The sequence below is a fragment of the Mastigoproctus giganteus genome, chromosome 10, assembly GCF_048544385.1.
Source record: "Mastigoproctus giganteus isolate SK-2022 chromosome 10, ASM4854438v1, whole genome shotgun sequence".
In the NCBI taxonomy this organism is placed as follows: Eukaryota; Metazoa; Arthropoda; class Arachnida; order Uropygi; family Thelyphonidae; genus Mastigoproctus; species Mastigoproctus giganteus.
In genome coordinates, this window is record NC_143584.1 from 35,063,782 (window position 1) to 35,081,277 (window position 17,496).

The following is a 17,496-nucleotide window of genomic DNA, read 5'->3' on the forward strand; positions in this document are numbered from 1 at the left end:
ACCAGGTACCCAATAGCTCTATATTTTGCTCTGGCAGGCCCAGCCTCCTAGTTTCCTGAGATTTCAGTGGCTAGTGTCTATGTAAAAAAAAAAAAAAAAATAGTGCAGGTGAGCGCTAGGATTGGAAAAGCCAAATGGATTATAAACGATGTAAATTGGAAGTAATTAAACTTTGGAACTTATGTGGGGCATAGGCTAGTCTATAGGTAGAGTAGGGGAGGGAGACCGAAGACTGGAGGGTGAAAGGTATAAATATGGGGACGATAGAGAAGGTGACCCCAATATGGTTAGTGAGGCTGGCCCAGGCTCCACCAGGAGGAAAGAGGGGGCGGCGGGGGAAAGAGAACCGTCTTCTCCCCCCGCCAGGGAACAGGAGTAAAGGGACCATGCAAGGGAGCGCGGAGCAGATCGCCCACGTGGTGCAGGGACAAACCGCCTCATGTCATCGTCAGTTGGTTAACATCTAGTCCTGGTAGGTGTCGAGGTCTGTGACGAGGTCAATGTCACGTTGGTTCGAGTCCATCAGTGTCAGGTCCGACACTGATGGACAGCCATCCATGACGGATGGCTGTCCATGTGCCATCCGTCATGCTCCAGTGGTTGATATCAAATCGTTCGTGATCTTGAGCACCTATTAGTGTCAGGTCCAAAAAAAATCAAATTATTATTTTAGGGTTGCCCGTAATTAAATACATTAACCCGTATTTGTGTCTGTAAATTGCGTATGTTCTATGGTCGATTTGCCTGTTTTGCTGGACGAAAAAACTCCAGTTACTGGGGAGAAAAACCTTGCTATCTACGCCTGAGACCGACTAACTCAGCCACGGAGTGAAAAAAGCCCATTAAAGTTCCTCGCGTCATCGACGGGATTCGAACCCAGGCCTTTTCCACCTGGTGTGGGGAGGACAGTGACGATTCCACTGTGCTACACCCGCAGACTAGTGTCAGGTCCAGGTGGATCAAGTCTGGTGGTATTTTCATACATTCATACAATGTCATGTCCATTCCAGTGAAGTTGTCACATTTATGGGGGTATGCCAGTGGCGTTCCACGACACTAAGTGTCCTCCGCCTCGTGAAGAACTCCTGGGCGAAGAAGGAGAATGCCAAATATTTCTCCCTTGGATCTAGCAGGTGGTGCTCCTGTCCTCTGGGTAAGTAGGTCAGTAGGTCAAGAACAAGAATAACACTGATTAACGGAGCTCAGTACCATGTGTTTTTTATACCCTGTCCTGATCCGCGCACGCGCCGTAGTTCACCTGTAGTTGCTTCGATTTTCATGCTGGTCATAATGTTTTGTCTCATCGGCGTGTATATATATATATAATTAAAAACTTAAATTTTAGTTTTCAATTATAATAGATTTCAGGATAACAGTACTTTCGAGGTACTGTTATCCTGTTATTTAGATTTTTCCGTTATCTGAAAAGTTTTATTTTTAATATATTTAATGCAGAAATAATGAGGCTAAATAAGAAATAGAGAGATCAAGAATTCAATTTTATTAACTGCACATAAAAAAAAAAAAAATGTTGATATTCTGCCATTAATACACGCCTTCTTAAGCCCCGTTCTATTTTCTTTATTACATCAAGTTTAGTCTGAGCATGTGATAGCGCAGTGGTATAATCACTATCCTCCCCATACCGGGGGAAAAAGGTACAGGTTCGAATCCCGTCAATGATGCGGGGAACCTTATTGGGCTTTTTTTTCACTCCGTGGCTGAGGTAGTCAATGTCAGGCGTAGATAGCAAGGTTTTTTTTCGTCCGGCAAATCAATAATCAAGCGATCTCTTATGACATAAGTACACGCTTTTCTTAAAATTTCGATATAGATTAGAACAACACTTTAAAAACTGAAACGTAGAATTTTATTTTTAAGTAACCGAAATAAAAATAAACAAAAATATTTGGATTAAAATTCTTTTGAAAACAGGAATAGAATTTTTTTCAGAATATTTTTCGGTTAAAACTACTTATGTACAAAGTGGTCATTGAATTCGATATAATTTGAAGTTTTTTTTTCTTCTGGAACTGCGAGTTTTTTGTGTTGTATATGCGAAAATCTTCCTGGAATGTTGCTTTAATTAGAAGTAGTTACTTGTGGTTTGGCGTAATTCCGAAAGTAAAAAATCCTACACTTTCCCATGTATTTTATAATAAATAAAAGAAATGAACACAAGGACAATATAAATTAGACTCTATAAAAATTAGACTCTATATAAATTAGACTCTACAGAAAACAGTTCTAAACAAAACCTAGAGAAAACTTCAAATAATAATGCTCAAAACACTAAATTGAGGATTTTTAAAATTTTTATTTTAAAAAGTGGTACTGTAGCAAATGTTCTAAATTTCTGTGATTTGCTAATTAACACAACAGAAGCTGGATCGGGAGTGTCACAAATTTATTAAAGAAAAATAACTTGACTTTCCGAATTCAAAACTTGAATATACATAAAATTCCCGTGGCTGATCTAAACGATTATCATCCGTTACCAGGGTCAGCAGCAATCAACCACAAATGGAAAATATTCTAGGTGTCGTCAATCACAAAGAGAAAATTTGTATACATTATCAATCCGGGTACGGATTCGATATAACTGCATTTTCCGAATGTGAACATACAGACCTGTAAATGCACCGATATTTAACGAAAACCAAACGATTCATTATGTGATCTGGCGCACTTGGCTAGCGTTAAGGCAAGCTGGAAAGCAAACCGGTCGATGACGTTAAGGGGGAAAAGAGAGGGAAGAAGTTAGTATACGGTATGCCACTTCTCCTAGAAACAGCTGGGAGATCACGTGATGCACGCGACTCTTTGACGTCATTTCCAGAACTGAAAGCGTAGCCACAGTCAGCTGCCGCCGGTTTTACCTGCTCCCCAGTACCAGTGGGACAAATGTCGGAGTACATGATGATGTTCGTGTTAGCGGAATGGTAGCTTTCTTAAGTTCTGTACACACGGAAGCTTGAACTTACACGTTCAGGAAACACGAAGTTGCAAACAGGTATGTAGCAACTGTAATTTTCGTAATAGCTATGTGTAGCCCCATTTTCAGTCTGCAGTTAGATGAAGACATGCAGTCTAAACAGTATTTATATCGAATTGTATTTAACAAATCACTGAATAAAACTTAATTCGCTGGAATCTGTTATAAAGGTGTACATTAAAATTTCTTCTCTGTGGATATTTTTTATGATATAAACAGATGGAAAGGAAGAATTTTAGAGGTCATCGATAATCGATCTAGAATTCAAATTAGGAAATTTAAGACACTGTTGTGTTTTTAGCTTCCTGACTAGCACACATTAGAATAACTTTTTTTTGTTTTCCCCAAAAATTTCATGAGTTTTTATAGTTTTTGTTAAGTACCCGGGAATGAAACATGGAATGTATATTTTATGCCAAAGTTATAAGAATAAATATTATAACTGTAATAAAAGAAGAACTTGGGAATTTTTAAATATATTAATTCCAAATGGGGAGGGGGGGAGCATTAAAAAAAACGTGAAATAATAATGAATTTGCCAAATCTCTCTCTCTCTCTCTATATCTCTCTCTGTGAAGTGCTTAATGATAAATAAATTTAATAATTAAATAATATATATATATATATAAAAATTTAAATTTTATCAAATGTCTCTCTACAAAAATTCAGAAAACAGTTTTGCTATCTACCTCGTCAATGTCTACTACCCTGTGAGATAGAGCATTAACGAAGTTATTAATATGGTGAGTTAGAGAACAACCTTACATTTAGATTTAGTTGTACAAATATTCTTATTTTTTCAGATTTACGTTAATTAAAATTCACGATCTCCTGCAACACACACACACGTACATATTCTGAAAATTCCTGTCAGAGCTGACTCATTTCAACACCTCATCATATAATCGAAATTAAACAATTTCAATGGATTAAATATTTTTGGTCCATATATGATTCTAATCCAAATTCCAATTTATATTACTAGTTTTCCTTGTGATAATGAAACATATATTCGATTCCAATAAATCGAAAAATATATTCGATTCCAATAAATTTCGATTAAATTACCCATCTTCGATATTTAATCGTTTTTAACCGGATTATCTGGATACCATCACAAGGAGCTACAATTTCAGATGGTTTCCGAAGGTTGACATGCGCTGTAACAGCAGCTATTTTTGTACGAAGCCTTCCAACGCGGGTCAGAATGACTCACATGCGCCAAATACCATATAATCGAGACAAAGTAACCAGGAAACCATTGCTTTACTAGGTGTACATTCGTGCGACAAAAAACTAAAATAACGTAGATCTTTCCTTGTTAAAATAATTTAGCTTAGTTTTAAGAACTATGTCTGAATAACATTTTGATTGGATAAGATTAGAAATTTTCAGAACACAGGAAAGTTACTACATCGTTAAAGTAGAATTATCTCAAAGAACTGAGTGTATTAGCTCCGTTATGAGTTAAAATTGTGATATACATTTATAACAAAAAAAGCTTGTTCTGACAATGAGATATAGAGATAGCCAGAAATAAAATAAAAGTCCACTGTAATAAAAACTATTAGCCATATCACTTTAATTAAATCTAGCTGCTCTTTGTCAAAATGAACTCCACTCATTACGCCACAGAAGGCTTCTCCATACATTTCCAATCGGAGGTAATTTATTTCTGTTCAGTATTTTAACTAAGATGCACACATCCTCTAATGGTGTAACTAGTGTTGACGCTAGTGTTTAATAAAATAATAAATTCAATTCTGCTTTGAATTTAGTCAGACTCAATGCTCCCACCACATTGGGAGGCAAGGAATGTTCAACAATCCACTGCCCATGGATGAAGTTCATGATACCCAATCTTCTGTTATCCCTGAGATTTTATATTTGTGTCCCTCAGTTCGTGTTCCGCCCTTAATATTAAATAGGCATCCAGATTGAGGATGTCCATTTAATATTAATTATGTTTTTAAACAGTAGATATTATTTACTCCTCTTCAGGGAGGTTTTACAGCTAACTGTCGTTACTAAAATTTTTATTAGAACTTTCAAAGTTCTAATAAAAATAGCGAAACCATGTATTTTGGCCTCATGCATGTGTATTTATCTTTCCAGACTTGTGAGCATTTACCATGGATACTAAGCTAAAACAAAGCCGTTACTGAATTCCTCTCCAAGGAGGTATGTTCCGTTATTGGCATTTATAACAGGCTAACTGATATGAATGGCGAAGAGACACCATACATCAAGGAGAAACAAGCAACAAGAACAAACATCGATCTGGGGCTTCTAGTCAGTAACAGACGACAATCTAAAACTGGTACAAAACACTAGTCTTGCAGAGAGAGAGATCAACCACTCTTAGAGGAAATTGATATAAATCTGGATATAATGCTGTGGAAAATGGTCATTAATGATTCAGGGTTTCCAAAAGTGTGAAATAAGCGGATTCACTACGGTTTACAGAGGATATGAAGCTGAAAGGATGTACCTTGAATAATTTTAACAAGAAAATAATAATTTTAATAAAAATAATAAAAATAATTTTAACAAGAAAAGGTGAAATAATAATATTATTATTTTCTCTCCTTTATGGGTTATTTTCCTCCCCAGAACAGGTACTGGTACCAAGTGCATGGGGTGGTTCGTTATGTCCAGTTACTATTATTATTGTTAGTCGAGGAACTCTCTCTTACTATCGTACAGGTGTTCAGGATCGCGGCTTTCTGGAGTTCCATGTAAGTGTTCTCTGGGAGGCCTACTGATGTTAGATTCTTATGGAGACTCTTTGGCACCATGCCGGTGGTTGACATTGTGAATGGGATGGTCATTACTTATTCCATATGCCAAATAACTTTGACTTCCTGACTTAGGTCTGAGTACATCCTGAACTCTTCCTCATATGTCGTCTGGAGGTTGCTGGTGTTGGGCACAGCTATGTCGATTAGGTAGGTAGCCATTTCCTGCTTGTCGATTAGGGTTATGTCTAGTCTGTTGTGTTGGATCCTCTTGTCTGTTATTATGACACGGTCCCAGTATAGTCTGTGAGTAGAGGTCTCTAGTATGGCCTGAGGCTCATACTAATAATACAGTAAACTGTTTTTAATCAGCTGGTATTTTTGCGCGAGCTTCTGATGCATTATCCTGTGACCTGGTCGTGTCTGTGAGTTTACTCCGTCTGGATGATTACTCTGCATTCTACGGTGATGTGCTAGATTGTTTCTGGGGCCAGGTGGCATCGATAAGATGCATCATCTGTTACTCCGGGATCCTTGGCTATGTATATCCTGTAGTTTCTGGTGTCTGCGTGGGTAGCACAGTGGTATCGTCACCGTTCTCCCCACACTGGATGGAAAGGGCCCAGGTTCGAATCCCGTCGATGACGCGAAGAACGTATGGGCTTTTTCACTCCATGGTTGAGTTAGTCAGTCTCGATAGTAGATAGTAAGGTTTTTTCCGCAGAAACTGGACTTTTCGTTCTAATTGGTGGGTCTGCAGTCCCACATATTTATACGTTTCTTCTTCTGTCATGGCTTCAATGTCTTTACCAGTCTTCAGCTGGTAGTTTTGTCTGACTCGATGTCCTTTATGTAATCCATGGGGCTTATATCTGTCTAGGCCAAACTGCATTCTAATGTCAGTGCCGAACTCTTCAGTGATCCGGAGTAGCTGTTGGAGTTGATTCGTTGATTCTCAGTTGCAACATAGAGTTTGATGTCATCCATGTTCCTGTCTTATTTTACGGTATATCCGTACTTGCTGTTATTGAGCCTGGTGGACAGTGGGTTTGGCCCTAGACAGAACCATAGTGGGCTCAGATACCACTATGTACCAGTTGTTGTGGATGTTATCTATTCATGGGGTTCGCCAGCTGTGGGATTTCTGATCGACTGTTATACTTCTTTCTTCCGAATCTGCCATTCTGTCATCTCTTCTTGGGTTTCTTCGCTTCCAGATCTATCTAAGTGGCACGGTCGTTATGGCTAACTTCGCTGCTCCACAGGTTACCCCAGAACTCCTCGGGCGCCTCCGTAGCCAGGTGGGCAGGAGCAGCAGTACGTAGCACACGCTTCTTGATTATACCGGGGTTCGAGCTCGTGACCACCAAATACGGAGGATGCGGAAAGGTCAGGGAATGACCACCGCATATCCCCGGAGCAACATGGCCTTAGTTGCTAATGCTCCTAAAAACCAAACAACAACAACAACAGAACTCCTCGAGTGGCTTCTGGTTGGCGGGGGGGGGGGGGTCCGTTGCCTTCTTTCTACTCTTGTCCGATTTTTCTGTAGAAGGCTATCTGGTCTTCATCAAATATCCTGTTGTCTGTTTTCCTCTGGGCGCTCTTCCTGTAACGAAGTCTCCTGCTGAGTGCCAGGAGTTTCTGCTTCAGGGTGTCAAGTTATTTTTTGATCCGCTGATGATAGGTCTCGTGTTTGCCGTGGATGCTGTCTTTCTTGAGGATGGCCTTCGCTTTTCTGATCAGCTTCTTACTTCTGTTACCCTGTTGGTGCAGGGTCAGTTGGCCTGCCTTCACTCTTATCTCTTCTAGCTTCTGCTGTAGCTTTCTTTCCCAGGATGGTGGTTCCATGTCTTTGCGTTTTGTGTTATATTGTTCTCTGGTTTCTCTTCCGTCCATCCTGGTGGCTGCGACAGCGGCACAGTAAATAGCTGTGCGGTTGGTGTCTAGTGTTACTTCGTTGTTGTTGAGATAAATCTGGTATTATTCTTTATTCGCCTATTGAGGTGGTTTGTGACTTGCCACAGGATTTTGTTGGCCCTTCTCTTCGGTACGGTATGGGTCTTTGTGGGGTCCATTCCTTCGAATTCTGCTAGGGCTTTCTCCCACCCTTCTTTTATTCTAGATATCGCGATCTTCTCTGTTTCCACTTCGGCTGCTCTGAGTTGTACTTGTTGTTCCTTCTCCAGTTCTGGTCCCGTTGTGTTCATATTCGTTGTTGTTTGTAGTTAGTCTCCACGTCCTGCTTGATTTTTTCCAAAATTCCATGAGCTATCAGGTTCTTCTTGAATATGGTTCGGCTGTGGTCTGATATTCACTATTCGGTGACCTGAACAGTCGAGAACCGTTCCAACCACTTTGTGTACAGTTTCGTTTTGTACATTATGATGTCTGTCTCTAGCTTCGTTACTTCAAAGTATGCTCGCATGATAAATATATTCATTTCGATGCGTTGGCTCCACTTCGTGCGTTGGCTGCTTCTTCCTTCTTGGGTGGTCACTAGCCTAGTTGCGCAAGAAGCAACTCCATACTACCTTATCAATAACTCCAACTTTTTCCAGTTTATATAGTAGCCTTCCAGGATATAATGTCCAAACTGTAACCTGCATCTAATTATTATATAGCAATTTACCACATTAGTCAGGCATGCCTTCCCCTTAACGAATCGATGCTGGGATCTATTCAAGATACCATTCTTGTCGAGATGGTCCTGAATCACATCCTCACAAATAGACTCCATGATCTTCCCTACCGAAGAAGTCAAAGTCATTGGCCTACAGCTACCGAACTCCTTTTCAGTATTATCTTTGTGGATTTGGGAGACATTAGCACTTCTCCGATTCAATGGATCTTCCTGAAGTTTAATGGTGCTCCTATTCTCAACGGTTTGACACACTCACATGCAGCCTTTTTAATTATAACTGAATATATACTATCTTCTCCTGGACTTGCCCTCCTTTAACCTCAGTACTGCTTTTCTCACAAACTCTTTTCTGAAATCGTTATATCATTTATTTGATAGTAATCTGACCTCTCAACATTGCCCACTGATTCGAGCTTTAAACTGTAAATATTATTGAGAAGTATCTGTCCAACTCATCTGCCATTTCTGATGGAATTTTTATGCCTTTCCGCTGCAACCAATTAAGATGCCGGTTAATTTGTTCTCTGCTAGTTTTTTTTTTTTTTTTTTTATTCACATATGAGAATAACTCCCTATCCTCATTCTTAACTCTCTTTGCTCGTAATCAGCTTTTGCCCATTTTATCCCATCAGCCATTTTATTACATATCCCTTTATAATATTCATACAATCTGAATAATGTGATTGTCTGATATTTCCAGTCCACGTATTCCGCTCTATAAGAGGTGCACTGCAATCGCCCATAATGAGAATCGTACTTATCTTCCCACTCAACTTCCTTAAAGAGGTTACTGTAATACTCTTTGGAGTCATAAAGTTTGTAAGGTCTTCATTATCATCTTCCCTTTACTACAACACATTTCTCATGACACTGACTTTGTTCTGACTCTAGAAAAATTATTGCCACCTCCAGGCAATGTTAGATCAGAAGCATCGCTCTTCCTACCCTTCTTCATACTTTCCTGTCTCTCCTGAACATACGATATTCACAAAATTGAAATTCTTCACCTGTATCTCTGAGGATATCACCAGTTTCATTGAGCTTAACTAGATTTGCTTTAGGTGACTTGATTAAAAAGCTCAAATTCACTTAATTTATGTGCAATACTCCTGGAATTATTCCGTAGACAACCTAAGTTTTGTACTTTATTGCCCCGATACACCCCATATACAGAGGCTGATAATTTAATTCGCAGAATGGCAGCGCCACCATACAACCACTCAAGTTTCGGTAAACTACCAGTAGATGGCAGAAGAGTATGTTCATGAATATGCTAATAAGTTCCAAGTTCCAATTAAAGTTGTCTAATAGTTGCAAGGTGGCTTTGAGTTATGTGCTCCAAGTGTGAATCGTTTTGCGAGCTGTATAATTAAATTGTGTTCAGTAAGATAAGTACTGTAACAACTGTTAAAGAAATTTCACAGGGTTACGGAGACAAATGTTTGTAAAAAAAACTTCATTTTTCAAGTGGCACAAGCACATAAAGAAGGTAGAGAATCTGTGGCCACATCGACTACTTTTAATGACTTTAAGAAATGGCTTCTCGGAATACTTCCATGAATGGTTTCATCGATGGAGCAGGTCTAGACCATTATGTCGAAAAATAGAAAACAGCAACAGACCTTAGCGATGAAGATTAAAATTAAGCTAGGTCCATTCCGAGAATTAAATACTCAACCTGTGTAGTTACTTAAAAGCGGGGATGTGTTGGAGGGATATGGGATAAACTCGCGCGAGCCCCCTCGTTAAATTTTTGGTGATTATCCGAACCCTTTGTTAAAAAGTTTGATAAAATTTAGCATATTTTAATTGAGGATGGCTCTCAACTGAAATTCTTCTCGAGTGACTCCCCTTCTTAACAAACTGACAACACACCCCTGCTAAAAGTGCTTTTACACGTGGTCTTAGATTGCTGATGGGACTTTATCTATTATAGATTCCCTTTCAGCATTTGCAGTAATTAATGGTAGCACACAGAGAAGGTGCAAGTGTAATTTTGTGTCATGCCACTGACTTGAGTTGATCGTGTTTCGACTTCCCAATCCCCTCTACCCGAAAACTAGCAGTTTTCATGAACACTCAAATACTCTTCAATGGCATTAGCAAAAGCCCTTGCACAGTTCCTTTTAAATAAATTCGGTATTTACAAAATAAATTTCGTTCTACAAAATAAGGACGACCATGCTCAGAAAAATCCTCCCCCCCCGCTTCATAAGCCTCGCAGAGTCCCTCACGCCAAGAGTCAATACACAAGGCTTTCATTGTTATTTGGTTTTTTAGGAGCATTATAAACTAAGGCCATATTGCTCCGGGGATATGCGGTGGTCATTCCCTGACCTTTCCGTATCCTCCGTATTTGGTGGTCACGGGCTCGAACCCCAGTCTAATCAAGAAGCGTGTGCTATACACTGCTGCTCCTGCCCACCTGGCTACGAAGGCGCCACTTTCATTGTGAAGTTCCTCCTGTAATGCCCGGATAGAACTTCAGACACAAGAACATTTTATCCTATCTTGCGACGCTTTTTCGACATGACCTTATATTACGTAATCAATTTCATCAGTGTCATCATAAATATACACTGAGTGATCACTGAATTATGACCATCCCTATGAAAACTGAATGCGACACATTGACCACATGAGGTACGAGAGTGCGGAGTCAGTCGACATACGTAGCATAGCTAAGGTGTCAGTGGTTCAGTAGGTAGGAAAATCCCGAGCGTGATGGATAAAAGGAAGGATTTACCGGACTGATAAAGAACAGATTGTGGGTGCTCGACGAGCTGGTGCCTTGATTTCCCAAACGCCAGAACTGGTGGGGTGTTCGAGAGCCGCCGTAGTTAAAGTGTACCAGGACTGACGTCAAAATGGTCAAACAACGACCCAACGGCAAAACTGCAAAGGAAAGCTTGATGTTAGAGGTGAGTGCCGGGTCCGATGACTCGTACAGGCGAACAGGCGCAGCACTGTTGAAGAGTTGACTACCCAATACAATATGGGCCAACCCGGAACAATATCTGGCATGACCATGCGTCGCACGTATGGGCTATACCAGCAGACGACCCCTACGGCATCCTCTCCTAACCAAGGTTCATCGGCGTAAAAGACTCGCCTGATGCAAAGAGCATGCAAATTGGACGTTAGAAGACTGGAAGAAGGTGTGCTGGTCGGATGAGTCACGTTATTTAGTCCACACCGTGGATGGTCGTGTATGGATTTAGAGTCAACAACATGAGGTTCTTGATCCATCATGCATGGTATCAAACGTGCAGGCCGGTGGAGGCAGTTGTATGGTGTGGGGCATGTTTCACTGGCAAGAACTTAGGACACCTGGTGCATGTGGAACAACGTATCAGTGGTCTCCGCTATCGTCAACTGCTTTATGACTGTGTACACCCGCTATGTTACACTTTTTTTCCGAATGGCGATGTTGTCTTCCAATATGACAATACGCCGAGCCACTGGGCACTTGTGCAGGAATGATTTGAGGAACACAGTTCTAACATCCAGCATATCGATTGCCCCCACATTTGACCTCTTCTTCTTCTCATACTCCCCCATATGCTCTCTTATCTTTTTATTTATTTTTTTTTTTACAGCCTCAACTTTTTTTTTATTATTTTTATTTTTATTTATTATTATTTTTTTATTTTATTTATTGTTTTTATTATTATTTTTTATTTATTTTATTATTATTATATATATTTTTTATGGCTTCTGTCAGGAAGCTCAGGCAACCCTGGCAGAGGCAGCCAGAGTATAATGGGCAGCCTGGCTTACCTCCCAGTGGTTGTGGCGGGCAACGTGGAGTCCCAGTAGGGGCCCCGCGGCCACGCAGCCAGACACAACAACAGAACAAAGCATAATACTACATTAACTAGACATTACACTTTTTTTTCCTGGCTGTGCAGTAATTCTGCATTTCATCACAGAGTACATATGGTGCAAATGTGGGAAACCACCGGTGGCGACTGAACCTAAATACTATGCCACTATATCGATTGGCCAAAACCCTGTCCCTGTATTATAAAGCCATCTTCACCACGATAATAACATATGCGTCTCCCATATGGAACAAGAAAGCAGGAACAGTAGTGAATAAAAGGATACTGGACACGATCCAACGCAACATATTATTAACAATAACAAGAGCATGTAACACGGTTAGTAAGAGTGCCCTACAGGTCCTTGCGGGACCCTACCCTTGGATTTAGAGGTAACCCGCTGCGGACTTATGTATCTACTAACCAAAGGAGCCCAAACCACCTACAACGGTCTTACCATTGACATCAGTCTGCGTGGGTAGCACAGTGGTATCGTCACCGTCCTCCCCACACTGGGTGGAAAAGGCCCGGGTTCGAATCCCGTCGATGACGCGAGGAGCTTTAGTGGGCTTTTTCACTCCGTGGCTGAGTTAGTCGGTCTCAGGCGTAGATAGCAAGGTTTTCCCCCTCAGAAACTGTGCTTTTTTTCGTCCAGCAAAACAGGCAAATCGACCAGAGAACACACGCAATTTACAGACACGAATACGGGTTAATGTAATCATTTACGGGTAACCCTAATATAGTAATTTTTTTTTTTTACCATTGGCATCACCAATAACAGGAAAAACGAGAAACAAAAAATAGTGGAACACCTCGTACAAATTTGGCAGAGAAGATGGACAGACGTAGAAAAAGAAGAGATAACAAAAAAATGTATTCCCAAAGTAACCAAGCTGTATCCCAAGGTTCCCGCATGGCTCTACCCGGGCCTAAACACTATTTTTCTACTCACCGGCCACGGCCTTTCAAGGCCAAATTAAAAGCCTTGGGCATAATCGAAGAATCACACTGTCTCTGCGGCGAACTAGAAACATGGCATCACATTATGCATCAGTGTGAAATATACGAAGACGTCAAATGATCACGAGAATTAAATACATCCCTAACACCCAGTGCTGCAACTATGTAGATTATAGACAAGAATTGGAAATGTCTGTGAGAGTTCTGGAGAGAAGTAGTTTGTGGGTCATGTTTATGGACAAGAGATTATTTGCCTATTTTAATAAGTATGTTGCCGAGGTATTTAAGAGGCGTTTAAGAATCCGGCTAGATAGTGGAGGCCCGCCTCCCCGGGCCTCCACTAACAAATGAAAGTTATATTATAGATTTGGTTTTTCTAATGAGAGGCTAAGTGGCCAATTTTTGTTTAATTGAAATTTTTGCGTTGAGTTGTTTTAAATTAATTAACAAATTTGAATTTTCACAAGACTAAAGTAACATTATGTCCACAACCATGGATAGGCTCCTCCCTTGGGAATGGTATAGGCTAATGGAGGTTAAATGGAAAATCTCTAACACCCAGGAACACCAGAAGAATTTGCGGCCTTTAGTCGCTTTGCCCAGGACGTCTTCTCCAGAAGAAAACTACAAATAGCCATCCACCAAGGCCAACAGGAGTAATGAAACCAAATATGGACACCAAGGATTACGAGAAACTAAGGACGGGGATATCAACCAATGATTGATGACCATTGGAAAATGCCACCCAAAGTTGAGAACGGAACGCCACCCGTTTAAGATAACAGAACCCACCTGATAGGGAAGTAAAAAAAAAAAAAAAAAAAAAGGCTACCACACAATCAAAGAAGGATGCTGAACCAAAGAAAGAGGAACACAAGAATGGGGCTTGCCCCCATGAGTAACAATGAAGAGAAACAGACGTGAAACAAAGGCCATATTGGAGACCTGAAGAGGGCACTCTAGCCCCTTTACCTATAATTCCTAACTCCCCGGAAGGAGGGGACGGCCACACGCCCCCCTTCTCGCCATTCCCTGTTTCCTCTCTGGTGGGGCATGGGCATGCCCCACTGAAACTGGGGCCGCCTTCTCTATTGGCTCTATACTTCTGCCTTCCCCCCAGTCTTCTGCCTCCTCTCCTCTAGCTTCACACTAGCGAAAGTCCCACACATCAAAACCGCCATACGCCCAGCATTCGGCCTAAAAAATTAAAGAGATAATACCCCCGCGTCAACGCAAATAATAAAAATCACTTTATTTTATTTTATTATTATTTTTTTTGGTCCTAGCTGCCGAAATCTCAGGAAACTAAGCGGCAGGACCTGCAGAGTAAACTAAGTCTACTGAGTTCCTGGCCTGCCTCCACGGGGCGTAAGTGGGGCAACGTTGGATCCCAACAGGGGTCCAGCGGCTAAATGGCCAGAAGAACAACGGTACACGACATTACACGATCCAGATGGGGGAGAACCCCTGGTGCCGCTTTACCCTAAAAACACTTACACTTACTATATCGATTGGCCTCCTTGGTTCTCCCCAGGACTTCAAATGACCTATCTCCTCACGGGCCATGGCCCTTTCCGCAGCAAGCTGAATCTGCTTGACATTTCTGACAACCCACTATGTGCCTGTGGTGCCCAGGAGACCTGGGACCACCTAATACATGACTGCCTGATATACGAGGATCTAAGATCTAGACTTATAACTCAGCTGCATTTTACCCCAAAGGGGCAGGAGCAATGCCTACTTGAGGATAGTGACACCTACACCTTGCTCTCAAGCTTCGCCCAAGATTTGTTCACAAGGAGGAAAACCCTGCCGCCGCCACCACCAGCACCTCCACAGGTCCAAAATGGACCCGACAATGATAACCCTGAAACTCAACCAGGCAACAAATGAACGAAGCAGCTGGGAACGTGGGCTGGAACTGCCAAGACCTTGGACCCTCATCTACACTTGAATCGCTGAAGAAAACCCAAACTGCCAAGGCTAAGCCACTGTATTCCATCTGTCCCAAGGATGGTATTACCGCAACTGCAAGACACTGGCCTGGACTCTGTCCGAATTCCTGAAGGCCCTCTTCCTGGATATGACTTAATCTGGAGCGAACATCAAGATATTTATGAATGGGGCAGTCACATGGCCCCCATTCTCCATGCTCCCTTCCATAGAGCTTTACATCCAACTCCCGGGGGGGGGGAGGTGGCTTTGCCTGCCTCCTCTCCACTCCCCTCTTTTGTTTCTAGTGAGGCATGGGCATGTCCCACTGATTACAAAGGGCCATTCTCCCTATTGACCCCTTATTTCTATTTCTGCCCCCCCCCCCGTCTTCAGTATCCCATCCCCCTTACTTTTATCTTTCACAGTCTCACACGTCAAAATTTATAAACATCAAACTTTAGCTCGACTTTTCAGGCACTAATATTATCCTTTCAGCTTACAAACCCAACTTACGTTCTTAAAATGAATTAATTAGACAAAACCGAACCGCGATATACTGTATACATTTTTATTTATATATATATAGTTCCTTGCCACCGAAATCTCTGGAAAGCAGGTGGAAGGAACTGCCAGAGAAACAAATGAATAAATGGATACACCTGGCGGGCCTCCCCGTGGCAGAGTATGGTAACGTCGGGTCCCAATAGGGGCCAACAAGCCAGAAGAACATTGGGCACAACATATTACACAACGCATGATCCACACACGTTAAATCTCTGGCTTTGATAGAATACTGTCCTCGATACAAAGAACATACGCGGAGATGGAGTAAATCCCTGGTGCCGTTAGACCCGAAAATACTCTATATCGATTGGCCTCCGAACTCTACTGATATCAATCCCATAGAGCATTTGTGGGACACTATGGAAAGGCATATCAGGCGTCTGGATACACCAATCACCTCCATCCTTGCATTGCTGACGGCATTACACACAGCTTGGTTGGCCATACCTCTCGAACGCTTCCGACACCTTGTTGAATCAATGCCACGTCGGATAGCTGCTGAACTGAGGGCAAAAGGAGGACCTACGAAGTATTAGGTAGGTCGTCATAATTCGGTGATCACTCAGTGTATTTCATCAGTTAGTTTAAACTTTAAATCATTTGTCTCCACATGTATTACCATGACAAGTACTATTACGAGCAGATAAACGGTTTATTACATAGTCAATTTCTGCACCCATATTCTTGTTCAATACCATCTGTCTTTCTTGCAGAATACGTTCCCTGTCTCTCTTGCAATTGAACCCTCAATCAAGTGGAGCCTCCGTAGCCAGGTGGGAAGGAGCAGTAGTGCGTATCACATGCTTCTTGATTAGACCGGGGTTCGAGCCCGTCACCACCATATGCGGAAGATGCGGAAAGGTCAGGGAATGACCACCTCGTATCCCGGAGCAATATGGCCTTAGTTGCTAATGCTCCTAAAAAAAAAAACCAACCAAACCAAACCATCAATCAAGGCTGAGAACCGAAGTATTCTATACCAGTTGATCTATTTCTGGAGCCGGATTCGGAAGTCCCTTCGTCCGACAAACATCAGACTCGCCAATGAGCCCCAGATTAAATTTACTTCAGGGCATCAACTCGCTTCCTCAATGACCTGCTTTGATATATATATGAATTATACTGTTTAGTATGCTAAGTAAAGTTCTACATTAAAATTCTGATTTGCAGCTTAAGTTATTTCCAGCCAAAATTATCTACTTTAAATTCTTAGCTAAACACGCGGAAATATAGTATTCGCCATATAGTGCAAGGAACCCACAGGCTTTTGCTGCACTGGCAAAAAAAAAAAAAAAAAAAAAAAACCAACCAAGTAAATAACAAAACACATTATGTGCTTCCCTCCTCACACAACGAAGTATCCAGTAGACCTTTGAATTTATTCAAACTACACTAATAAGCTAACCTACGTGAGATTACAATATTATTTTACAGTATTATTTATATTCAGTATACTCAATATATTAATTGAATTTAACTAAACAGTCCCCTCCCTCCTTCCCTCAAGCGGAAGAAACTACAAGGCCTGGCGATACTGTAAAGTTTCCCGACCGAATATTTAAAATTATACACACAGAAATGCTTACCTAGTACGCGCTCTGATGGGTAGCACAGTTGGTAGGATTGTTGACGCTCGTAGTCTAATGTGATAGTGGACCCAGACCAGCGCATTAGACTGACACGAGCGCCAACACTTTTTCAGACCCGATCTGCAGAGGTTCTGCACAACCACCGATGAACAAGGTGGAAATGGGCAAATGCCTAGGAGCCACCAGCGATACCACACATACAGACCCACACAGTTGGTAGGATCGCCGTCCTCCCCACACCAGGTGA

The 17,496-nt window shown here is 41.5% G+C and overlaps 1 protein-coding gene across 2 annotated transcripts in view; it reads left to right on the plus strand.

Moving 5' to 3' along the window:
* The first annotated feature begins 2,858 nt into the window (after window positions 1-2,858).
* The window catches only part of LOC150078969 (uncharacterized), a 213,264-nt gene continuing 198,626 nt past the window's right edge, over window positions 2,859-17,496 (plus strand). For both annotated transcript variants that reach the window (XM_090383952.1, XM_090383953.1), the window contains exon 1: window positions 2,859-3,013. The gene's annotated coding sequence lies outside the window, so the exon portion shown is untranslated. The remainder of the gene's footprint in view (window positions 3,014-17,496) is intronic.